We start from the raw sequence: 26,646 nt of genomic DNA, 5'->3' as shown, positions 1-26,646 counted from the left end.
GCAGAAAGACATGAAAGCATTATTTTAGATGCAGCTGGAAATGCAAAAAAGGAAAGAAACATAAATGGATAATTCTAAATTTATTTTCCAGTTGTAGAACTTGGCATTCGTGTTATTCTAAAATGTTACCATGTTCTTTTTCACACAGACACAAATTCCACAAAATTCTGCATAGTTTCAGAATGCATGTGAATACTGGTGCATTTACCATGCTATGGGCAGCGTTGAAATAAGGTAGAATGGACAGCTCCAGAATGACCATTTGGGGACAGGACGAGAAACATCTCCTTCCATGTTCAATTTGACATGTCATCCAAATCACAATATAGTAACTATGGTTTGTTCAGACAAGTAAAATGTTTCTTAATACTTGTTTATTCAGAGAAATACGTACTACCTGCAGTTCCTAGTTTGGACATAACCCAGTTCAAAGCAGATATTGTGGATTATCTGCCTTGATATTCTGGGTTATATGGCTTTGTGGAGGGGCTCTCAATGGACTGGAATCTCAACCCACCCAGCCCAACCTCAGTGTGAATCTACAATGTAAAATATGTGCTTTTTGAGACCAAGTTAACTGCCACAGCTTGATGCTATGAAAGATGTGAGTTGTAGTTTTACAACTCTGCCAAATATTTTGGTGCCTCACCAAACTAAAACTCCCAGGATTCTATAACACTGAAACAAGGCAGTTAATTGGTCTCAAACAGAATTAATTCTACAGCATAGAATAGATGAACTCCCAGCAGTCTCCCCATTGGAACCACTATGCCAGTGGTGTCAAACGCATTTACACTGACAACCGCATCAGCCTTATGATTGATTTCAAAGGACTGGTTGTAATTGCAAGACTGTTGTAACTATGTTGTCCTTGTACTGAAAGTCTCACAGGTCACATAAAATAATGTAGCAGGCCAAATTTGGCCCACATGGTCCAACTGGAGCTGACTCAGAAATGAAACAAACAGCAGATGCCTGGTAGCCAAAAGGAAGGTGCCGTAAAGTCACATGTTTCCGATCTGTGTGCTTGTGGTTAGGGTGGAACACTGGGATCATGGGGGGCAAGTTTGTATTCAGTCATAGATCTGTCTGTTGTTGTAAAATGAAAGGGAGGCACCATATCTGCAAGCCAAGCATTGTGGGAAAAAAGGCTGGACCAAGAGTCATGAATAAAGCAACAAGCAGCTATTAAAATCTAGCTAGAGAAATTTGGAAACACTGTCTTCCCTACCCTAGGACTTCCCTGTTCAACAAGGCCAGGACTAAAGAAGCAGGGAGGAGGAACGAGGAAAGGAAATGTTGGAGGACAGGGCTCTGTTTCATCAGTTTGCTACCCCCATATTTGCTCATTCAGAAGAAGACCTACAAGCCATTCTAAACGCCTTTGCAGAAGCATACAAAAAGCTTGGCCTCTCACTGAACATCAAGAAAACCAAAGTGCTCTTTCAACAGGCACCAGTCATTCCCTCTATAATGGCAGAAATACAGCTTAATGGTATAACGACACTAAAATACCACACCATCTGAGCTCTGCGAGTGCTGCGTTCTTCCAAATGAAGCAGAGTATTTGAGAATCTGAATATTCATAGGGAGACCAAGATGCTTGCTTATAAAGCTATTGCCCTCCCAACCTTGTTATATGCCTGAGAAACATGGACCATCTACAGATGTCACATTCAACTCCTGGAATGATTCCATCAGTATAGCCTCCAAAAATTCCTGCAAATCTCTTTGGAAGACAGGCAGACAAATGTCAGTGTGTTGGAAGAAGCAAAGACTACCAGATTTGAAGCGATGATCCTTCACCATCAACTTTGCTGGACTGGTCATGTTGTCTGAATTTACAATCACTGTCTCCCAAAGCAGTGACTCTACAACTAAGTGAAGAATGGAAAATGAAATTTTGGTGGACAAGAAAAGAGATTTAAAGATGGGCTTAAGGTAAAGGTAAAGGTTTTCCCCCGCAGTTGTGATCGACTCTGGGGGTTGGTGCTCATCTCCATTTCTAAGCCGAAGAGCTGGCGTTGTCCGTAGACACCTCCAAGGTCATGTGGCCAGCATGACTACATGGAGTGCCGTTACCTTCCTACCGGAGCGGTACCTATTGATCTACTCACATTTGCATGTTTTCGAACTGCTAGGTTGGCAGGAGCTGGGGCTAACAGTAGGCGCTTTGGTCCGCAAGTTCAGCAGCTCAGCGCTTTAATGCACTGTGCCATCATGGGCCCCGTAGGGTTTGGGCTTAAACTCTTTAAGGCATTTCTGATATCATGATGATTAGGACCAGGTGCAACATTATTTGATTTCCTGAGCTTGGAGTATTTCCTGATAAATGATGGACATCTTCTAGATAAACAATTTGAGTGTTGGACTTTGGAGTTGAGGGTTTGAATTTCCACTCAGCCATGAAAACCCACTGGGTCACCTTAGGCAGATCACACTCTTTCATCCTCAGAGAGAGGCAAAGACAAACACCCTCTGAACATTGATTGCCGCGAAAACCCTATGGTTGGTTATCTTAAGGGGCACATCTATACTGTAGAATTAATTCAGTTCGACACCACTTTAACCGCCATAGCTCAAAGCTATGAAATCATGGAACTTGGAGTTTGGTGAGGCACTAGCCGCACCAAACTTTGATAGAGATGGCTAAAGGCCTTGTTAGACCACAGCTCTCTTTATTCCATAGCATTTAAAGTGATGTCAAACTGCTTTAATTCTATAGTGCAGATGCACCCAAGGTCTCTATAAGATGGAAATGACTTGAAGGTGCACAACAACAACAATGTGCTCTACAGCAAGGATGAAGCACATTAAGTTCTTAGGATGTTGTTGGACAGCAACTGCCATATTTAAATGGCAGCCTAGCCAATGGGAAGGAACAAGATATGCAGTCCAACAAGTTATTATCTAAACATACCTAGCTTCCTGAACTGCTCCTCATAGGGTTTGGCTCTCTATTGTATGACCATTGTGGTTGCTCTTCTTTGTACATGTTCTAGCTTGTCAATATCTTCCTTGAATTGTGGTGCACAGAATAGGACACACTAGTCCAAAGCAAAATCTTATGTCCCTTAATCTAGACACCATAGTCCCATTGATACAGTCTACAATTACATTGATTTTTTTCAGCTACCCCATCACACTGTTGTTCAGCTTGTGGTCTACTAAGATTTCTAGATCCCTTTTACAATGCAATATTCTCAAGAATATTTCTATGTTGGAAGAAAAACAGGATAAAAGGAAATAAATAAAAATATTTGTACATTATGACTTGGGGACAAAGGTATTTAATAAAGAATATTTTCATGGGCAAAGTCTCTCCTCTCTCTCTCTCTCTCTCTCTCTCTCTCTCTCTCTCTCACACACACACACACACACACACACACACACACACAGCCTTTTGGTGTCCTGGGAACCAAAAATCTAGAAAAGAAGATTGAAAAAGAGGAAAAAATATTCTATATAACAACAGATGTTAGATGGGTATACAAGTACACAGAATATTAGAAAAATAATAAGATTCCAAATATTGTAGAATGGGTGGACAAATCAATGGATCTGACCAGGTTAGATTAATTAATTAACCTATTCAGTGAAAATTCTATAAACACTTATCTAAAATCTGACAAACTTTAACAGACTATGTAAAGAAAGAAAAAGGACACATAACCATAGGCTATCTATATATATAAAAGAGTGATGGCATCATGGCGACCCACAAAACAACAAAACTACAGGCCCCCCAACCTCGAAATTTGACAACACAACCCATCATCCACGCCTCTAGGTTGATACAACAAAAAGAATAGAAAAATAAAGTCTTAATTAGAGAGAGAAGAATAATTGCTTTTATCCAATTGCTGCCAGTTAGAAGGTTAAGCTCCTCCAACTTGGTCTCCTAGCAAACCAATAAAAAATAATAATAAACACTAAAAAAATAATTAAAAACACTAAAAGATTAATACAATAAAATACTATAATAACAGAAAATAACTAAAAATAATACAAGAAAATAATAAAATATAATAAATAAAAATATAACTTACAATAAAATTAATAAAAAATGCAAATAAAGTCAAGTAAAAATTACACAACAATTTTTAACCAATACCACCACCACTTTGCCACAGCAACGCGTGGCCGGGCACAGCTAGTGTTATATAAAGAAGAAGAAAAATATTTATTATAAGGAAATATGGTAAAGATAAAAGATGTCATTTCTTCTTTCTTGTAATTGGAGTGTGATATTAAAAATATCAATAAAATGTCTTTGACAACGTTGGCTGCTTTTCTTACATAATATACAACAATGTAGGGTACAACAAATTCAAAAAGATTTTTTTATTTCTGGATCTCAGGTCAACAAGCAGTAAAGTAAATCCAAAACAAGCAAAACCATCCAGTATGATGTACAAACCAAGGTGAACAGACAGTAGAATAAATAAACCCAAGACAAGAAATAAATACAAGAATACTAGCTTCTCTTGGGGGGAAAGAAAAGAGGGGCTGTTTAGGTGGGAAGCTAAGTCATCCAGGGCTCTGATCAAACTATGGCCTGCCTACAGACTGGTGGCCGACTGGGGTATAGGGTGGCAACCTGTCCTCGATGGGATCACATTCCCCTGAGGACACGGGTTCACAGTTTGGGGGTCTTTTTGGATTCATCGCTGACGCTTGACGATTCCAGAGGACAGGCCATGGTAATTAAAGTGAGATAGGAGCACTATGGGGTGAATGGGCCCAAAGCAGAAAGCAGAAAGCAACAAGATTTCAGAGAATAACTGTTGAAGGGAGACTTTGTGTGGTGAAGGTATAAAAGAACCAGGTTCTGGGGTAACCAAAGACATTTTGCTACCTAAGGAAAAGGATGTGACGTTCCCCTCCTTATAGCCAACTGGACTGGCAGTTGAATCTTTCCTTATCATTGGTCAAGAGATGGCAGTCAGCACTATACCTGAGGGCAGAAGACCAGCTTCAGTATGTTGATTGTGCAGCACAGTTTCATCTTCAAAGATCTTGCTGTTGCTTTCCAACAACCCAATGCCAACATCTGAGGCTGTCTAGTGGTAAAGCCAGTCCCAACTAGATCTTGTTTATCTGTCAAAACAGAACAAAGAGACTCTGGAATTAGTCATCAGAAGTGTACTAAATGATCAAGCATTAAACAAGTTTAAATGAGTGCTTTTTGTTGAGCCTGTTCCAGAATAATAATGGCTGCCTGAGTGCATACTCCAAAAATATTGAATAACGTGTGACCACAGTTGCCTCCAGTAAACTACATCTCTCTTTTTCTCCCAAATGGGTGTAAACAGCCCTCCCTCCATAATCCAAGCACAAGATCACAACACATTGGTACTTGCCCCAATGTTTCCTGATTCTGAGAATTCCCAAGTGCAATCCAAACTGGTAGAACCAATACCAACAGATTTTTTTTCCTCCCCTGCATGTGTTGCTTGCCTTTTTGATTTCTTGTAGTTTCTTTCATTTTCTGGTGAACAGTCACTGGGTTCCACAGCACAGCTTGGTCATGTCTTTCCCTCTCTCTTTCACTTTGAAATCTCTCCTTAATAGAGAGATTCAGGAGAAGAGCTTCAGGAGAAGAGCTTCATTTTCATTCATGTGGGAAACAAGGTTGAAAAGGTGCTTCATTTTTAACATGACCAATTGGGATAGGGATGGAGAACCTGTGCTCCTTGAAATGTTATTGTGCTCCATCTTTCATAAACTTTACCTGGCATGGCTACTGGCACGCTGTGCTGTGACATGTTTCTATGCATTCTTCACGTTCTATTATGAGCATCGACCTTTCTGTTGTCCCTTGTTGTTTTTTTCAGATCTTAACCTCTATTGGGGTGATGCAGATCTTTGACTCTGAACTGTTAAAATCTGTAAAGCACCAGGTACATTTTGACTTGACAGCCAGCATGATATCGTAGTTTGCATGTTGGATTAGGACCTTGGAATATAGAGTTCAGATCCCTATTTATCCATGGAAACCCAGTGGATGATCCTGGATGCATCACATATGCAAATAATATGAAAACTCAATATCTGGAAAATAACAGCTACATTTCCCAGTAAATAATATAAATTGAACTGAAAAATCCTGTATTGATTAGATTTAAGACTTAGGCATATTTCTTGGGAATAGGACAATGGAGAAAAGCTTCACTTTGTCCAAGTATTTCAGACCAAGTACAATACGAAGACCACAACGGCGTATCAGAAGATAACATGGTACAAGAAGGCTGCAAAAGATTGATAAGCCATCATTAACAGATTGTTAACCACGCCACTGGTGGGGCGCTCATTCTGTGAAGACTGTGTGTTGATTGGCTGTGCACTGATCTCCACACATTAAAAAAACTCAGGCATAGGCATCTTCCAAGAATTTGGAAGGCCATCATACTTGGACAATGACAGGTTGCCTACGTAAATAAGTAAGTAAATATGCTTAGGATTGTACTGTATGTGAACCAAATTCTTGGACTGCAATAAAATATTTGAGAAGCATGGAACCACCACTAAGAAGCATGGAACCACCACTGTCGGCAGGTAAGAGGATTGACACCCAAAATAAAGTCTTGTTACTAGACCACAGAAAGCAAGAAATCACCACGCATGGGAGATATGTAATTAAATCGTAATCGTCACAGCTCAGTGTTTAACCTTCTAACATTGAGGTTACATCTACACTGTAGAATTACTGCATTTTGACACAACGATAAGTCAAGGTTATAGGATCATGGGATTTGTAGTTTGTTGAGGCACCAGGATTCTTTTGGGAGAGAAGGCTAAAAAGCCTGGAAAACTACTGCTCCCAGGATTCCATAGTATTGAGCTATGTCAATTCAAATGGTGTCAAACTGCATTAATTTTACAGTGTAGAGCCAGCCTAAGATCCCATTGATAATACCCTCAAGTGCTGTTGCTCTCTTGCTCTCAGTACAGATCAAATGAGTATAATAGCATCCAAAAAGGCATCCAAAATCTGGAAATGGTAACTAGCTCTACTCTCTTTTAAAGTAATGTGTTATAAGGATAAGAATTGTGTGTCCTCTGAACTGGTTGCAGATATAGGAACTTTTAAAAAACTTTCTAGTCCTTCCCCAAACAAACAAAAACAACCCCCAGAAAGAACTTACACTATTGGAATTAAGGATATATAAACCCCACTTGTCTACAGTACATGTCAAGATTCAGAGCTGACTCAGAAATGAAACTAACAGCAGACATGCCCGGTAGCCAATTGGCAAGCGCTATACAGTCACATGTGTCCATTTTCTGCATTTGTGGTTAGACTAGCACACTGGGATTGGGGGGGGGGGGAGAGAGAGAGGCAGGAGTCGAGTTTGTATTTCACCAGGAAGGACTGTCATTATCTGACTGTTATTGTAAAATTAAAACAAGGCACCATACATACAGGCCTCGGCCTTGCGAAAGAAGGACTGGATGAGAAATGATGTAAACAACAATGCAACACACAGCTATGAAAATGTCACCACTCTCCTCCAACTCAAAAAAGGGAGACATTATAACTTTGATACGTGAAAGAAACACTTTTGTTTATTCTAAGACAAGATAGCATCCTGCAGTCAGAGAAGAACATGTCAATTTTAATGGGTGGTATGGATAGGGACACTTATTGTGTCAACTGAATGCTTGTGTGCTTAATAACACACTTAATAACAATAATAATTCATTTATTTATTCATTACATGCCTTTTCTTTTTCCTCTCGGCGGGCACAACTCGATCAAACACATCTATAAAATCACATGTTAAAAGATACAGTAGAGTCTCACTTATCCAACATAAACGGGTCGGCAAAACGCTCGATAAACGAATACGTTGGATAATGAGAGATTAAGAAAAAGCCTATTAAACATCAAAATAGGCTATGATTTTACTAATTAAGCACCAAAACATCATGTTATACAACAAATTTGACAGAAAAAGTAGTTCATTACACATTAATGCTATGTAGTAATTACTGTATTTACGAATTTAGCACCAAAATATCACAATGCATTGAAAACATTGACTACAAAAATGCGTTGGATAATCCAGAACGTTGGATAAGTGAGACTCTACTGTAGTTGAAATGCATATATTAAAACACACATAATAAAATATGTGAGACAAAAATTCAAACTATATAATTTTATTTATTTATTCATTTATTCCCTATATTTATACCTGGCTCTTCTCACTCCAAAGGGGACTCAGAGAGGTTTACAGATTGGCCACTTCAGTGCTACATTATAATACTAAGTATATAAAGCACAACACATTAAAGGTCAACAAAATAAACATATAAATACATAAACTGTTAAAAACTGTTAAAATCATATACCTAAAACCATGGTCATTCTTCATATTGCTACATATCAATTCTGTGTTGCACTATTCCCAATTGCCTGATCCCAGAGCCAGGTCTTAACTTTTTTCTAAAGACAAGGAGGGAGGGGGCCAATCTAATATTGTTGGGGAGGGAGTTCCATAGCCAAGGGGTCACCACTGTCTCTCATCCCCACCAATTACGCTTGCAAAGGGGGTGAGATTGAGAGCAGGGCAAATCTTAATGCTCCCCAGCAAATCTTAGCTGTTTCATATGTTCAGATAGGTAAGTTGGACTAGAACCATTTCATGCTTTATAGGTGAAAGCCAACACTTTTAATTGTGCCCCGTGTCACTCCAGTGAGGAATCTAGGACTACTTGGAGTTTCCGGACAGTCCTCAAAGGCAACCCCAAGTAAAGCAAGTAGAATATGATCAGAAAAGCATAGTTAAAGGTGTCTACTGAAAGAGATTGTGTCTTGTAAATTGTTATTTAATATGAGGAATAAAAAATGATTTTAGCAATAATGACCTTTGCTATCGCCTTTCTTATTTTATAAAACAAAGTGGATACTTGTTATTTCTGGATTACTGGTGAACAAGCCAGTAAAATAAATACACCCAAGACAAGAAATAAATGGAAGAAAACTGGTTTCTCTTGGGGGGAAAGGAAGGAGGGACTGGTTTAGAATGTGTGTGTGTGTGTGTGTGTGTGTGTGTGTGTGTCAGGAGTGACCTGAGAAACCACCAGTCAAAATGGCAACCTTCAGGTCAGCAACCCAACCTTCAAGTCATCAGTCCTACCAGCACAAGGGTTTAACCCACTGCACACCAGGGGCTCCTACTGATTTAAGTGGGAAGCTAAGTCATCAGACGAAGGCCTGTGTGTTGTCTAAAGCTTTTGTGTCCGGAATCACTGGGTTGCTGTGACTTTTCCAGGGTGCATGGCCACTTCCAGAAGCATTCTCTCCTGAAGTTTCACCCACATCTATGGCAGACATCCTCAGAGTTTGTGAGGTCTGTTGGAAATTAGGCAAGTGAGGATTATATATCTGTGCAAGGTCCAGGGAGGGAGAAAGAACTCTTGTCTGTTAGAGGCAAGTGTGAATGCTGCAGTTAATCACCTTGATTGACATATATTTATTCCAAACATTACCAAATACAGTAGATAGGAAGTCACTAAAGACATGGGATAAGGGACAAATGGTTAAATGCAAAACAGAAAGAGGGAGGCTGGGAGATTCCAAGTTTAGAAGTTTACCATAATGCATTTCAAATCCAAATATTGTTGGAAATACAGTATACTAAAAAAAATGGGCAAATATGGAGAAACTAATAAATAATACCAAAGAAGAAGAAATAATATTTAGGTAATGGACTAGGAGAGAAGAAACCGAATTTAAGGAACCCTTTAAAGGAACAGTAAAAGTATGGGAAAAAAAGAAAGAGGACATTAAGTCCAGACACTGAGAATAAGATGGCAACTATATGGCAAATTAATTACAATAATAACAAAATTATAGGCAGAACATTGAGATCAAGTGAAAGCAGAGGGAAAAGGTTAGTGGAGGATTTGTATACAGTAGATGGAAACCCTGTAAAACAAAAAGAAATTCAGAATTGGATAGGATCAGGGTATTGGATTCAAAGCTGGGCTATAAAACAGGAAATTTTTAGGCGGAGGGAAAAAAATTAGAGAACAGGATAGTCCATTTGAGAAGGTGATTAGGAAATGTTTGAGAGAGGATAAGAAGGTGGCAGATTTGTATGAACAAATTATAACGGTAAAAGAAGAAATAATAGAGGAAATTTTCCAAACATGGAGAATGGACATGGAAATTGAGAGGGAAGACATACAAAGGGAAATAAGTAATATAGCAAAAGAAAAGTACAAAGTATTAAGGGAAACAAGAAGGAAAATGTTACAAAAATGGTACAAAACTACACAACTTTCACATTTTTTACCAGGCATGAAGGACAGGTGTTGGCATGGTTGTGGACAAAGAGGGGTGTTTAATCACATGATATGGGAATGCCACGAAATCAAAAATACTGGAGAATGATTGAAGGAGAAATCAATAGAATGTTAAGTCTACAATAGTAATAGTTAATAGAAATGTACTACATGCAAGGCTAACAGAAGTGAAGAATATGCAAAAAGAAAAAATGGTTGACAAATTACAGTAGAGTCTCACTTATCCAACATTTGCTTATCCAACGCATTTTTGTAGTCAATGTTTTCAATACATCGTGATATTTTGGTGCTAAATTCGTAAATACAGTAATTACTACATAGCATTACTGCGTATTGATCTACTTTTTCTGTCAAATTTGTTGTATAAAAGGATATTTTTGTGCTTAATTTGTAAAATCATAACCTAATTTGATGTTTAATAGACTTTTCCTTGATCCCTCCTTATTGTCCAACATATTCGCTTATCCAACTTTTTGCCGGCCTGTTTATGTTGGATAAGTGTGACTCTACTGTAACAGCGTGTGCACAAATTGTTTTAGTGAGGGGTTGGAAAGATAACCCAAAATGGACTCTGACAAATTGGTATAAGTATATAGTTGATATGTTAAATGTGGAAATAACAAATTGCAAATGGAACAATATAGATAAAATTGAAAAGGTTGCAATAATCAAGTGGATGTGGGAACCAGTTAAGAACTATTTAGAGAATGTGCTAAGATGTGGAGTGGAAAAATTAAGATTGAAATAGATATTTCAAATGTAACTTCTGTAGTCTGCAGTATACATGGTATGTACAAGGAGGGGAGGAGGGGAGTGGGATAAAACATTAAAACAATAAAAATGTAAAAATAAAAAAGGCTTCCTCCTTTCTGTTGAAATTGTCCACATGCTTGTGGGTTTGAATGGCTTTTTTGTGTAGCCTGACATGGTGGTTGTGAGAGTGGTCCAGCATTTCTGTGTTCTCAAATAATATCCTGTGTCCAGGTTGATTCATCAGGTGGTCTGCTATGGCTGACATCTCTGGTTGAGTTAGTCTGCAGTTCCTTTCATGTTCCTTGATTCGTGTCTGTGCAATGCTGCATTTGGTGGTCTCTATGTAGACTTGTCCACAGCTGCATGGTATACCGTAGACTCCTACAGAGGTGAGAGCATTCCTCTTGTCCTTTGCTGAACGTAGCATTGGATAGACTTTCTTAGTGGGCCTGCCTAAAAACTGATTGCAATAATATGAAGGGGATAAAGGAGCAGTCAACAAGGGCCTGGTCCCTGAAAGAGAAGAAAAAGTCCTCAGAGTGGGATGAAAACATTTAGATGCCCCTAAGTACTTAAAATATTTCAGTACCTCCATGTAGACCTAATTCAAAATGTAAACCACACTCTATTGCAGGGGTCCTCAAACTTTTGAAGCAGAGGGCTGGTCCATAATCCTTCAGACTGCTGAGGGGCCGAATTATCATTTGAAAAAAATACAAACAAATTCCTATGCGTACTGCAAATGTCTTATTTGTAGTGCAACAACAACAATGAAAGAATAATACAACAAAAGAACAATACAATATTTAAAATTGAAAACAATTTTTACCAACATAAACCTATCAGTATTTCAATGGAAAGTGTGGGCCTGCTACTGGCCAATGAGAAAGTCAAGTTAATTAGGATTGTTGTTGTTGTGTGCCTTCAAGTCATTTCAGACTTTGGCCAAGCCTAAGTCTAAAATTAATTATTTATTTACTGCATTTATTTACTACATTTATATCCCAACCTTCTCACCCCGAAGGGGACTCAGAGCAGCTGTATGTACATACAATATATTATATTATTAGCAGAGCACAATATTAGCATTATATATTACTATATTGAACTATACCACTATACTTAATAATAATAATTAATATTATTATATGGTATTATTATTAGTATTATACTGTATAACATAATATTATTATCAATATTATATGTATATACAATATATTATATTATTAAAACTGATATAACATATTATATTATAACACTGAGGGCGGGAGCCAGGCAAATGACCTTGGAGGGCCGCATCCGCCCCGGGCCTTAGTTTGGGGACCCCTGCTCTATTGTAAACAAAACGTTATTTTTCTAAGTGAAGCAAAACTGACAGTAAGATGGGAAATAATGTTTCTTTTGCATACTTCCACTTTCTCTTTATGGGAAAAGTTATCTCCTGCTTGTTCTTTTCCTGTGGGATCCCCCTTTTGTGTGGAACTATTTTAATTTTTATCAATATTTGTATGTATGTATTTTTATCCTTTACAATTTTATCTTGTAAATCGCCTAGAGCATCGTGGATGGAGGGCGATTAATAAGTAATTAAATGATGATGATGATGATGATGATGATGATGATGATGATGATGGAACCTGGCAGAGTTGCACAGTTTGCATAATAAGAAATCTTTTCCAAGGATAATTCCCCTGTTTTCCGCTTCCCTTGATGCCCTAAACAGGGTCGCTTTGAGAACCAGGCCTTTCCCCAAGAAATTAAAGGCGACTAGCTCACCCGCGTCTACACAATGAATGCAGTTTGACATGGCTCAATGCTAGGCAATACTGAGATGTGCAGATTGGCGGGGCACCTGCTCTCCTTGGCGGAGAAAGCTTGTGAAACTAACTACCGTGCCCCTGAACCCACTGCAAGGAAGCAGCCCTGACACTCCAGTTGGGGTCAAACGGGCTGCGCTTGGAAGGGAGTCGCCCTGGGGGAGGTTTGCTTCTGTTTCTTTTCCTCATCTGACTGGTTTCACGCCCTTTTATGAGGCACACTTTCGATCTGTATTGTTCCTCTCCTTTTTCCTCTCTTTGCCCGCCGTCCTGGAGTGAAGGAGAGCCCGCTTCTCCCCGTCCCGCTTCAGACGCGCGTCATCCCCAAGAGAGAAAGAACCTAGGGATGCCACCCGAAGCCGAGGAGGAGAGGAGAAGAGAAGGCTGAGAGGAGACATGATAGCCATGTACAAATATGTGAGGGGAAGTCATAGGGAGGAGGGAGCAAGCTTATTTTCTGCTGCCCTGCAGACTAGGACACGGAACAATGGCTTCAAACTACAGGAAAGGAGATTCCACCTGAACATCAGGAAGAACTTCCTCACTGTGAGGGCTGTTCGGCAGTGGAACTCTCTCCCCCGGGCCGGGCCGTGGTGGAGGCTCCTTCTTTGGAGGCTTTTAAGCAGAGGCTGGATGGCCATCTGTCGGGGGTGCTTTGAATGCGATTTCCTGCTTCTTAGCGGGGGGTTGGACTAGATGGCCCTTGAGGTCTCTTCCAACTCTACTATTCTATGATTCTATGATTCTATGATTCTAGGAGGGTCTCTCCACGGCGCCCAGGCCAAATCCGCCTTCCCAGAGGCCTCCTCCTCTTCCTTCGGGGGCTCAAAGGGGGCATCCAGAACGGAGAGATGATAGACATGAAGGTACAGGCTCCACCTTGGAGTCTTTGCCGAGGGATGGCAGCCCTTGGCAAGATTTGTTCAGAGGTGTTTGCACCTGAGGCTGAGAGAGTGTGACTTACCCTCCCTGCCCGAGCGGAGAGTCTCGCCTTGAAGCTGGGAAGCCGCGAATGGATCTTACCTCGGTTTCTTCTTCCTCCAGCTGTTGCTGCTGCTGCTTCCTCCCCTTTGGCCTGGCCGTGAGCGGGATCCCTTCGGCTTTCTGTAAGTCACCAGTTCGTTTTCTGGATGAAGGGGAGGAAGGAGGCTTCTTGTTTCTCCCAAGTTTTTGTCGAAGGCTTTCACGGCCGGAATCACGGGGTTGTTGTGTGTTTTTCGGGCTGTATGGCCACAAAACACAACGACTCTCCCAAGGTTTCTCTGAAGTTTAGTGGCTGGTGTGCTGTTTAGCGTCTAAGCCAGGCATGGACACACTTCGGTGCTCCCTACAGGTATTTTGAACTTCTGGGTTATTGTGCATTTTCCGGGCTGTATGGCCATATTCGAGAAGCATTATCTCCTGACGTTTCGCCCACATCTATGCCAGGCATCCTCAGAGGTTGCGCATTGGAAAACTAAGCAAAAGGGGTTGATATATCTGTGGAATGTCCAGGGTGGGGGAAAGGACAGTTTGTTGGAAGCCAGTGGGAATGTTGCAGTTAATCACCTTGATTAGCATTAATGGCCTTGCCAGCTTCATCCCTGTAGGAATTTCTTGTCTGAAATTCCCCTGTTTTTGACTGTTGTTGTTTATTTACTGTCCTGATTTGAGAGTTTTTTAATACTGGCAGCCAGATTATGTTCATTTTCACGGTTTCCCTCTTTCTGTTGAAATTGTCCACATGCTTGTGGATTTCAATGGCTTCTCTGTATAATCTGACATGGTGGTTGTTAGAGTGTTTCAGCATTTCTGTGTTCTCAAATAATATGCTGTGTCCAGGTTGGCTCATCAATTGCTTTGCCATGGCTGACCACCCTGGACATTCCACAGATATATAAACCCCACTTGCCTAGTATCCAAAATACCTCACAACCTCTGAGGATGCCTGCCATAGATGTGGGTGAAACGTCAGGAGAAAATGCTTCTGGAATATGGCCATTTAGGCTTCTGAAATATGACAATGCAGCCCGAAAAACTCACAGCAACCCAGTGATTGCAGCCATGAAAGCCTTTGACAACGCATTAAACAAGGATTGTTTCTACCACTGGGTGGGGAGAATAACAGGAAATGGAAAGGGGAGGAATGGGTTTCCTCCTTCAATCTACCATCCACCCCCATAAAATGGATTATCCTTTTCTCTCTAGTGCCCCTAGTGGCCTCCGCTAGGATAATGAACAGTACCCAAATCAGCACTGTCATGAGGTTTTTGTGTTTTCCTGGCTGTATGGCCATGTTCCACATCTACCGCAGGCATCCTCAGAGGTTGTGAGGTATACTGTCTGAGTTTATGGGATTTGTTTCAGCTTGTGCAACCTGATAATGTGGACAAGATCCTTGGAGCGGTGAGGGCAACCACCTGTGCCCTTGATCCTTTCCCTTCCTGGCTTTTAAAACAGGCCAGTGGTGGGTTAGTAGATTGGTTTGTGAGAATTATTAATGCGTCTTTAGAGCAGGGCAAATTTCCATCTTGCCTTAAACACGCCATAGTGAGGCCAGTTCTGAAGAAGGCTTCTTTAGATTCTATCGTTTTAAGTAACTTCAGACCAATCTCTAACCTCCCTTTTTTGGGCAAGATCTTGGAGCGGGTGGTTGCCTCTCAGCTATAGGGATTCTTGGAAGACACTGATTTTCTGGACCAATCGCAGTCTGGCTTCAGTCCTGGGTACAGTACTGAGACAGCTTTGGTCGCCTTGGTGAATGACCTCGGCGGGGAGCTGGACAGGGGGAGTTTGCCCCTGCTAGTTCTCTTGGACATCTCAGCGGCTTTCGATACCATTGACCATGGTATCCTTCTGGGACGACTCTCTGGATTGGGCCTTGGGGGCACAGCTTAGCTGTGGCTCCAGTCCTTTCTGGAGGGCCGTTCCCAGTCGGTGAAGCTGGGGGACACCTGCTCGGACCCCTGGCCTGTGGGGTCCCGCAAGGTTCTATTCTGTCCCCCATGCTTTTTAATATCTACATGGAACTGCTGGGAGAGGTCATCCAGAGTTTTGGAGTTCGGTGCCATCTCTACGCAGATGACACCCAACTCTATTACTCTTTTCCACCAAAATCCAAGGAAGCCCCTTGGATACTGGACCAGTGCCTGGCCGCTGTGTTGGTCTGGATGAGGGCGAACAAGCTGAGGCTTAATCCTAACAAGACAGAGGTCCTCCAGGTCAGTCGTATGTCTGATGGGGCATAGGGTGGCTTGACGGGGTCACACTCCCCCTGAAGGCGCAGGTCCGCAGCTTGGGGGTCCTCCTGGTCTCAGAGCTGATACTTGATGCTCAGGTGTCGGCGGTGGCTGGGAGGGCCTTTGCACAATTAAAACTTGTGCGCCAGCTGCGACCGTGCCTCGAGAAGTCAGATCTGGCCATGGTGGTCCATGCCTTAGTTACCTCTAGACTGGATTATTGCAATGCACTCTACGTGGGGTTGCCCTTGAAAACGGCCCGGAAACTTCAACTAGTCCAGTGCTTGGCAGCTAGGCTACTAACTGGAGCAAATTACAAGGTGCGGTCTACCCCTCTGTTTAAGGAGCTCCGTTGGCTGCCATTTATTTTCCAAGCCCAATTCAAGGTGCAGGTTATCACCTATAAAGCCCTTAATGGTTCGGGACCAGAGGTGGTTCAACCACCAGGTGAACTAGGCACTTGCCTGTGGCACCATTCTGTTGGGGGCACAGTTGAGGCACTTCCTGGTGCGTGCTCTGGACCCGCTCGGCTTCAGGGCCTGTGCCCAGCTTCCAAGGCCTGCATCTGGCCTTCGGAAAATAAACGGCCCAAACCTATGGCAGAGGTTGTGAGGTCTGTTGGAAGCTAGGTAAGTGGGGTTTAAGTGTGGAAAGTCCAGGGTGGGAGAAAGAGCTCTTGTCTGTTTGAGGCTAGTGTGAATGTTGCAATTGGCCAGTTTGATTAGCAATTAATGGCCTTGCAGATTCAAAGCCTGGCTGCTTCCTCCCTGGGGGCATCCTTGGTTGGGAGGTGTTAGCTGGCCCTGATTGTTTCTTGTCTGGAATTCCCCTGTTTTCAGAGTGTTGTTCTTTATTTAGGCTTTTCCTTAATCCCTCCTTATTATCCAACATTTTAGCTTATCCAACGCGTTTATTTTTCAGTGATTGGTTTGAGTGGGGGCGCCAAAATTCTTTTCGACTACACTTGAAAATCACTTTGGGCCTGCCCTGTTCGGGACCCACCTACCTTCGTGACCGTATTTCCCCCTATGAACCTGCACGGGCTCTCCGTTCATCAGGGGAGGCCCTCCTCTCGATCCCACCACTGTCTCAATCGCAGTTGGTGGGGACGAGGGAGAGGGTCTTCTCCATAGTGCCCCCCCCCCCCCCGCTCTGGAACTCTCTCCCCAGGGAGATTAGGCAGACTCCTACCCTCCTTATTTTTCGGAAGAGCCTGAAAACTTGACTCTTCCAACAGGCTTTTGGCAACTGATTTCCTTAGTTTGGGATTGCCCTCTTTATCCATTCTATTTTTATAGTATTTTTAACTCCTTAGCCGTATATAGTCTTTAGGTGTATGCCTCCTCCAGCACTTTAATGGGATAATAGTCCCTGGTACCTACCTCTTTCCTAATCTGTACCTTACAAAACTATTGCACTTTTCTGGCCCACTACCCCTTTTAGGAGCCAACCCAGGTTTTTTTTTTAATCAAAGTGTGTTTATTGTTTATTGGTATATGTGATTTTATTTGTTTATGATTTGTTTTTATTGCTGAGTTTTATATTGCTTGTTGCCTGGGCTTGGCCCCATGTAAGCCGCCCTGAGTCCCCTTGGGGAGATGGGGCAGGGTATAAAAATAAAATTATTATTATTATTGACACAACGACGTTGTATGACACAGCAAACAAGATAGATATGCTGGATTTCGTTTCACAAAACCACAAGTTGAACACTTCCCAAGTGTCTAGGACTGTGTGATGTATTTTCGGATGATGCGTGCAGATCCCAGCAGGGTGGCCTTTTGCAGTTGGCAGATTGTAATTTTGTCAATGTCTATTGTTTCCAAATGCCGGCTGAGATCTTTTGGCACGGGACCACCTGCACTGGCTTCTGCCAGAGTCTTTGAAGTTCAATCTTGAGGTCCTGATAGCGGCTGAGTTTTTCCTGTTGTTTTTCGTCAATGCGACTGTCACCTGGGATGGCAACATCAATGATCCAAACCTTGTTCTTTTCCACAACTGTGATGTCTGGTGTGTTGTGTTCCAGAACTTTGTCAGTCTGGATTCGGAAGTCCCACAGTATCTTTGCGTGTTCATTTTCCACGACCTTTGCTGGTTTGTGATCCCACCAGTTGTTGTTATTATTATTATTATTATTATTATTATTATTATTATTATTATTATTATTATTATTATTATATTATTCCAGAGACTGGGTGCAGTTGTTCCCAAGACCACCAGTAACAAGAAAGTTCAGAAGCTACACCAGTGACTCTAAGACACTCCCTACTTTTAGAGATGTCTATATAGAAAAAAACTGTGTCTTAATTTTAAAGAAATGCAGTATTTATACAATATACATGCACAGGTAGTTCTCAAGTTAGGAATAAGATAGGCGAGAAGAGAAGAGTGGTGGGGGGGAGGAGTGGGCGGATCTCGGTGCTCCTCCCAATCAGGTGCGACTGAGAGGAGGAGAGCGAAGGGGTGAAACCTTTAAAAGGAAGGGCTTGGCTCAACCCATCATCCCCGCCTTCCGCCTCCTGGCCGACGTGAGCGCCTCCTTCTCCTCCTCTCTCTGAGCGTGCTAGCCTCGCAGCATGTCAAAGAGCATCCGTGGTCGCGCTCGGGCTCGGAGGCGCTGCCTGCGCCGCCTGACGTCACTTCTGCCACGGCTCCTCCAGATGGTGGGCCTGCGGGACCCTCGATGGAAGAGGCTGGTTGGCAAGAAGCGCCGCCGCTTCCGCAGGAGACCCCGTTCGGGTAAGAACAGGCCCAGGGGCCCCCGATGCCGAGGCAGGCCTTGGCACCGAGTCCCCACCCCACCTTTCCAAGTCGTCCTCCGCTTCTGCTCATCTCTGGGTGCGCTTCGCAGCCATGCAGGTGGATGCTACCTCCTTGATCATACTTAGCCAGAGAAAATATTCGGGAGTGGGGTGGGGTGAAAGTTTTTTTAGCGAATCATGAAGAGTAGTTCCATAACGCAAAATAATTTAGAAATCAGGCTCCATCAATAGACTTCACTGGACACTCGAGACAGATCAACTTCAGTGGGCACTGGTTAACCAGTTAAAATTCATGAGTAAACCAGGTTGTTTTTTTTTGGAGGGGGGTGTTGAACCCCTAACCCCCTCCCCCTACAGCCCTGATACTTATAAGTTGTAGCACCCTCGCTCTTGGGCAGAGAAGGAGACAGACCATGTGAAATTATGACCACTAGGACTCCACCACATGGTGGTGAAAGTGCGGTTAAACAGCACTCATTCTTTTCTTTCTTTCTTTCTTTCTTTTTTTTCGGGAAGGGAGTTTCTGCATGTCGAGGAAATAAATAACTACATCTTTTGTATCTGCAATTGCTTCTCTCTCTATTCCCGCCCAAATTCACGGTGTAAGTCCTCCTCCTCCTCCTCCTCCTCCTCCTCCTCCTCCTCCTCCCTCTCTCTCTCTCTCTCTCTCTCTCTCTCTCTCTCTCTCTCTCTCTCTCTCTCTCTCTCTCTCTCTCTCTCTCTCTCTCTCTCTCTCTCCCTCCCTCTTACCTCTGCCTCCATTTTCTATCTATCGCTCATTTCATGGCTCTCTTCCCGCCCAGCTTTGGCTGCTTCAAGTTCATTGAAACCTCTTCTGCTTTTCTCATCTTGAATATAGAAGAAACTGAGGGACAGTTCATATTACAGGCTATTTTTTTCCAGACTTTTTCTCAACTCCATTTCTTACTGAGCTTCACCCATTTTAGGGTGATTCGTGGAGCCGGAGCTGGCGCAATGGGTTAAACCCTTGTGCCGGTGACCGATAGGTCGGCTGTTCGAATCTGAGGAGAGCGGGTGAGCTCCCTCTGTCAGCTCCAGCTCCATGCGGAGACATGAGAGAAGCCTCCCACAGGATGGTGAAACATCAAACATCCAGGCGTCCCCTGGGCAACAGGGACGGCCAATTCTCTCACACCAGAAGCGACTTGTAGTTTCTCAAGTCGCTCCTGACACGAAAAAAAGGTGATTCGTATATATGTCATATAGTTGTGAGGGTTTGGGGAAATAATTTTGAACCAAATGGAGGACATGGAACTGATTCATTAACTCCCACTGGGAAATCGTTCAGGAGTGGAGTATTTTTTTCTCAAAACTATTGTGGTACGAACTCCATTTTTGGAGGTGCCAGAAAGAAGGTTGAATCTACATTGTATAAGGTGCAATAAATACAGATATTTAAATATCAAAGGAAAACATAATTGGCATCATCAATACATAAAACAATAACCCAATAAACAACACCACAATAAAATCTATCAACTCTAAAATAAACATCCTTAAAACTTTAGGGTAATTATGGGCATATGTGTTGTCGAAGGCCGGAATCACTGGGTGGCTGTGAGTTCTCCAGGCTGTATGGCCATGTTCCAGAAGCATTCTCTCCTGACGTTTCGCCCACATCTATGGTTGTGAAGTCTCGCAGCCTCTGAGGATGCAGCAACCCATAAAATGAATAGCAACCAACCAGTCATATAAAATGCTTTCGGTGGAAAAAAAAAACACCACTGGATCTACAATTTAAAAATCCTTTGGGCTCCATACCTACTGAAAGGCTTGGTTAAAAAGTCAAGTTTTTAGGTTTTTAGGTATCTATCTATCCATCTATCCTATCTTTCATCTTTCTATATATCTATCCATCTATCTATCTGTCTAGTCCATCATTGACCAAGAAAGAGAGCCACAAGAGGAAATGAGCAGTAATAGTCTTCTTTTAATAGCAATTACACCGGCGTCGGAAAAGGGGGTTCACTGTGGAGCTTTGGCTTCCCTCCCTTGCCTCCTTCTCAAATGAATCTGTCTTGGCTCAAAAGGACACCTTCCTGTGTTTGTTCCCAACAGGGAAGCGGGGCTAGGAGCTCAGCCTTGGAACTGGATTTCGACCACCGAGGAAACGACGGTGAGTGGGGTCCTGGGGGTCTTCCATGTGTTTTTGCCCAGGCCTTTGGTCTAACAGGCCTAACCAAGGAAGCCCATGGAGAAGGAGGGTGGTCCAAAACTCTCTGGCAGGTCGAAACATTCAAGTGACCTTTTGGAAAGTTTCTAGAAGGGATGGAAATCAAACGTCCGTCATAAGGACTGTCCCGCAATTCATCCTGGTGTCTCGACTCCTCCTAGAATAATAAGGGAACGCCCACCCATCTCGCCTCACCTTGTTCAATGGAAGTTTTGGAGTTGAGATCTGATGGTGTGGGCTGAAAAATAACGCTGGCCCACACACATGTTGGTGCCTCAAAGGTTAGCCCTGTTTCTGGGTATATTTGACCTGCTGATTCCAAAAATAGCACCAATTTTCCCCCATCGGCCCTGGTTTTTGAGATACTCACCCATAAGAAAATCATGATAGCCAAAAAACTAGAGCTGTTGCGGTTTATCCAAGACAATTTTCTTGATCCCCACCCCAAAGACTGGCTGTGTAACGAATCCTCAGATATAGTGTTATTTTTTCAAAATTTGTTTGAAAATTCCACTTATTAGAAGAAAAAAATCTCCACCTTTGTCTCTTGCAAAAGTCTTTGACTGTGAGAATCCCCTTTTATGGAATCGGGTTCAGCTGCACCATTTTTGCATTTTATGGTGTTAGCTGGCCTTGATTGATTCTTGACTGGGATCCCTCTGTTTTCAGAGTGTTGTTCTTTATTTACTATCCTGATTTTAGAGGTTTTTTTTTAAAAAAAATACTGATAGCCAGATTTTGTTCATTGTCATGGTTTCTTCCTTTCTGTTGAAATTGTCCAGTCCACATACTTGTGGATTTCAATGGCTCAAACAGACAAGAGTTCTTTCTCCCACCTTGGACCTTCCACAGATATATAAACCCCATTTGCCTAGTTTCCAACAGACCTCACAATCTGTGAGGATGCCTACTAGAGAGGTGCGCGAAATGTCAGGAAAGAATGGTTCTGTAACATGGACATACAGCCCGGAAAAATCACAGCAACCCCATGATTCCAGCCATATAAGCCTTGACAACACGTTGTTGTTGTTGTTGTTGTTATCTTCAGAAGATTAGGGCTGAATCTACACTGTCATAGAATCCAGGTTTTGGAAGCAGATAATCCACATTGTCTGCTTTGAACTGGATTGTATGTGTTTACACTGTCATATAATCCAGTTCAAAACAGATAATCTGTATTTTGTATGGCAGTGTAGATCCAGCCTAAATAGATAAGGCATACTTCTGGCTGTTGGGTGGTATTGACCGGACACATCAAATATAATAGCGATGGAAAACCAGATCCCCTGTCGAGCCATGCATTTGATGGAACTGTGTTTTAGGCTCCTTCCACACAGCTGAATAAAATCCCACATTACCTGCTTTGAACTGGAATATATGGCAGTGTGGACTCAGATAACCCAGTTCTGGGTTATATGGCTATGTAGAAGGGCCCTTAGTTTACTGCTTAATGAAAGTGAACTAGCTTTTCAAGAACTGAGGCCGCCAAATCGAGACGGCCAATTCATGCACCCATATAACGGCATTGACTTACAGTATAGGGATCTACACTGACCATAGACTGCATTGTTTGACAGTGTAGACCCAGCCTGTAAAATATCCTTCGGTTTTACTGCGAACAAAAGGTTCCCAGAAGTTCTAACATTGTTTTTCCCCCCTCGGTTGTTTGTTTACCTTCTCATTCTGTCTCTGGATGAAGCTTCTGGAGAATGAAAGCAATTTTGAGAAACTTTGACATTCCCGGGGATGTTGGAGTATGAAGCGAGCCAAGTCTCCCCGTCTCCAAAGCGCGATTTCCTCCTGTCCAGACGACGGCTGTCGGGGGCCTTGGAGAAACCTCGGGGAACGATCGACACTCGAATACATTCCCTTTGCATTTTTCTAAATAAAGGGTTTTTGGCCTCGTCTGAGTTGGTGTGAAGATCTTTTCTTTCCTTATTAAAGTTTGGGTTGCTGGGATATTCTTCCCACAGAACTTGGGGCCCTTCCACACAGTCATATATCACGGTTAGAAAATCCCACAATATCTGCTTTGAACTGGAATATCTGAGCCCACACTGCCATATAACCCAGTTCAAAGCAGAGAATGCGGGATTTTATACAGCTGTGTGGAAGGGGCCTCATTTGATCAGTGGTCCTCCAGGTGTTTTGGACTTCAGCTCCCAGCATTTTAGTCACCCAAAGTTGTTATTGTTGTTGTTGTTGTCTCTCATTGCCAAACACAAGAGTTGTAATGGGATAGCAGCCCTGTTTAGTCCACCAAAGTTATTATTGACAAAGTTATTATTATTACTGACAAATCGTATCACAAAATTGCAAGTCCAACACTTCCCATGTGTTTAGGACTTATTAGGATGTATTATTATTATTATTATTATTATTATTATTATTATTATTATTATTATTACTAGCCCCATTGCCACACATCAGTTGTAATGAGAAAGAAGCCCTTTGTAAGGCCCTGTTTAGTCCCCCAAAGTTTAATCCCAACAAAGGATTACCCCAGGCAGGAAGTAGCCAGGCTTTGAAGCTGCATGGCCATTTAATGCTAATCAAGGTGTCCTATTGCACCATTCACACCCGTCTCAAAGAGACAAGAGTTCTTTCTCCCACTCTGGACTTTCCACACATATATAAACCCAACTTGTTTCCAACAGATTTCACATCCTCTGAGGATGTCTGCCATAGATGTGGGCAACCCGGAAAACTCACAGTAACCCAACTAAGGAAATTTTAGTAGGTTTTAAAAATTTTTGAAATAACATAAATACATTTTGCTAGTCAGCTCCCAAATATAGCTTAACGGCCCATATCAAGAAATAATCCTGGATTCAACGCTTAAACTTCTATTTTGAATCATGTATAGAAACATTTGCATTATTTTGGAGTTTTTAATGTATGGTGTCTTTGAAAATCCAAATATAACATTAATACCTTCAATATCACAGTTATAAGGCAGTATGCAATATTTTCAACTATCAAAATATTGCATTTTTTTAAAAAATAATAAAATTCTGAAATCTCAAAAATACATATCCAATTTAGCATCTAGTTGGCCAAGTCTATTAGTTTTCTACAGGTATTAAGTTAAGGAACTTTCATGTTAACTAATACCTATATCACCTTAGCTTGGCCTACTGTAGTGACAAATGGCATATTTTCATGTCCCCCCTCTTATATATATTTTCTGGGTTTTGCCAATCCTGAAGCAGTAGAAACATATTCCAGTGAATTGCCCTTTAGAGAAATGAGCAGGGTCATTATTTACCCAGGGATAACACTGAAACCAGATGTGTCTTATTTCTTATAGCTTTACATAATATATATATTTCACAATACTAAACTTAATTCAGCAAACACAGAAGACTGAAATATGAAGTAACAACACAAAATAATGTTCATTGTCATACCAACCACTTCAACCACGTTTAAAGAAGGCGTTGTGACATTTGTTCCCAGTTTAAAAATGTAATTACTAGTCTCTCTTTGATGAATCATAGAGTTGAATAATCTAAGCAATAACATTCAAACACTAGGCTATCTTTCGCTTTTGTACAGATCTTCAAAATTATAGGCTACATAATGATATTGGATGTGCAATCATGCTGTTATTGTTATCACTATTTAAATAATACATGTTCTCTATAACCCTCCTTCCCATTACCCAAACTGAAGAAATGCAAAGGGAAAGATGGCTGACAGCAATGAAAGAGAGATAAGAATAAGAATTGTCAAAAAGATACCAGATACACAGTAGTAAAATGAGTAGAAATTTGAAAAAAACCCATGCTAGTTATTATATTGTTACATTAAGTGGTAACAACTTCTTAAAGTTTTCTGATTAGTTGACTATCAGTACCTATCTCAAGGTCTTTGTGTTTTTTAAAATCTATTATGATTTAATAATGTTTTCCAGACCTGGACAGTGAAGTTTTTAGTTTGCACTGCAGCATAAAAGACCACATTTTTTTTCAAAATGATGTAAGGTGCATCTACACTGTCAAAACTGCAGTGTATTAACTTATGTGCATTCATACAATGCATGCAGACTGATGCAATTTAACCCTTTAACCCGGGGTAAACTATTTAATGCGGTTCAGGCAATCCAAGGAGATGGTATGGCTGTTCCTTCCTGCTTTCTTCACACCTGATTTTTCCTCAGAGAAGAAAATAAATCCATCTACCACATAGCATGCAGCCTCATCTTCCTGTTCTGTACCACCTGACTGGCAAAAGAACCTGTGTGTGTGTGTGTGTGTGTGTGTGTGTGTTGAAAACCTGAAAACTGAGCCCATGCCCAGTGGTGGTGAACTGGCTTCAGCTTGGCTGGGCTGTTAGGACAGTGTCCCACGATCTGTGTGGCTGTATTGTGGTTCAGAACCTGCATTTTTCATGCTAGTTCTGAGCTGCATTATGTACCTGTGTAGAAGGGCCAATGATCTCCTGTTTAGGTAGCAAATAGCCTAAAATCAGGTCAAAAAGAACATTCGAAGCAAGAGTCAAATACATTTTCTATTGGAAATAACTGCACCCAGTCTCTGGGCAGAGATTCTTTTGGAAATAAATTGCAATCATAACCTTATTGTAAAGGAAAAATTATGTTATATCTGTTTGGCAAATGTGAATCTCTATGAACATGTGGAAGCCACCCTTTTGAAAACCACTAGTCAAGAAAAGCATGATCTTGTTAGAAGTCAACCCTTTGAACAAGTGATATTCATAAGCATTCATGCGATGACTTACAGGTAACAGCTGTTAATCTGAAGAACCATGTCTTTGAACTGCCCAGGACAGACACGCCGCTATAAAAATATATTGGGTTAGCAGAGGATGGTTGTTGCTTTGAAATTGAAATTGCATTTGCAATAGTAATTGTAATTGCAGTTGACCAAAACATATACAATCTCTTGAAACCTCTTAAAGTATGTGCTCAGATATTTTTTTTAAAAAAACAAAGTCTTCTTTTAAAAATAACACATCTTGTTTACTCACAAACATCTTGTATTAATTCACCATACAGGAACATATCTTATTAAAGTTCAGTCATAGATAGGATGTAGTTCTCTGTGTGTCAAGTACACCGGGTATCATTCTTTAGGTATAGTTGTACTCCCTGAAGTCCATAAATCATACTTCTGTACTGAAGCCAAAACAGCACTGTGCATCCACTCCACTGGGGTCTGATGCAAACATGCATCCACCTCCACTGAGGTGTAAGGCAGACACACATCAACTTCCATTGAGGGGATAGAGGATACAATACAAAATGGAGTCCTGAATCTGAACATGCTCAGTACAAAATCACATGTCTATAACACCCCCCCCCCCTCCACACACACACCAAAGATGTACAGTCAAACTGGCAATTCAACATACACATAGAATACAGATTAACAAATATATACATAAACAAATAAACAGTGAAAAGCTCGGGAGGTTGCTATTTCCAACATTTTCTGCTGTGTTTCGAAATCCTAAGTGCCTTGGCCTTTTTCTTTGCATGCTGTTAACCAAACTGTACAGTATTGGGGGGGGTTGGTGGTAATAATCACAAATGTTTATGTTCCTAAGTAACTTTCAATTAA

At 41.6% G+C, this 26,646-nt stretch overlaps 1 long non-coding RNA gene across 1 annotated transcript; it reads left to right on the top strand.

The window, feature by feature from the left end:
* The first annotated feature begins 18,252 nt into the window (after window positions 1-18,252).
* LOC103277684 (uncharacterized) lies at window positions 18,253-23,051 on the top strand. Its single transcript, XR_505612.3, has 3 exons — window positions 18,253-18,844; window positions 20,947-21,004; window positions 22,761-23,051. It is a non-coding gene; the product is annotated as an uncharacterized LOC103277684 (long non-coding RNA).
* Window positions 23,052-26,646: the final 3,595 nt, after the last annotated feature.

The sequence above is a fragment of the Anolis carolinensis genome, chromosome 2, assembly GCF_035594765.1.
Source record: "Anolis carolinensis isolate JA03-04 chromosome 2, rAnoCar3.1.pri, whole genome shotgun sequence".
NCBI lineage: Eukaryota > Metazoa > Chordata > Lepidosauria > Squamata > Dactyloidae > Anolis > Anolis carolinensis.
Note: the sequence above shows the minus strand (reverse complement) of the source record. Positions and strands in the feature narration are given on the sequence as shown.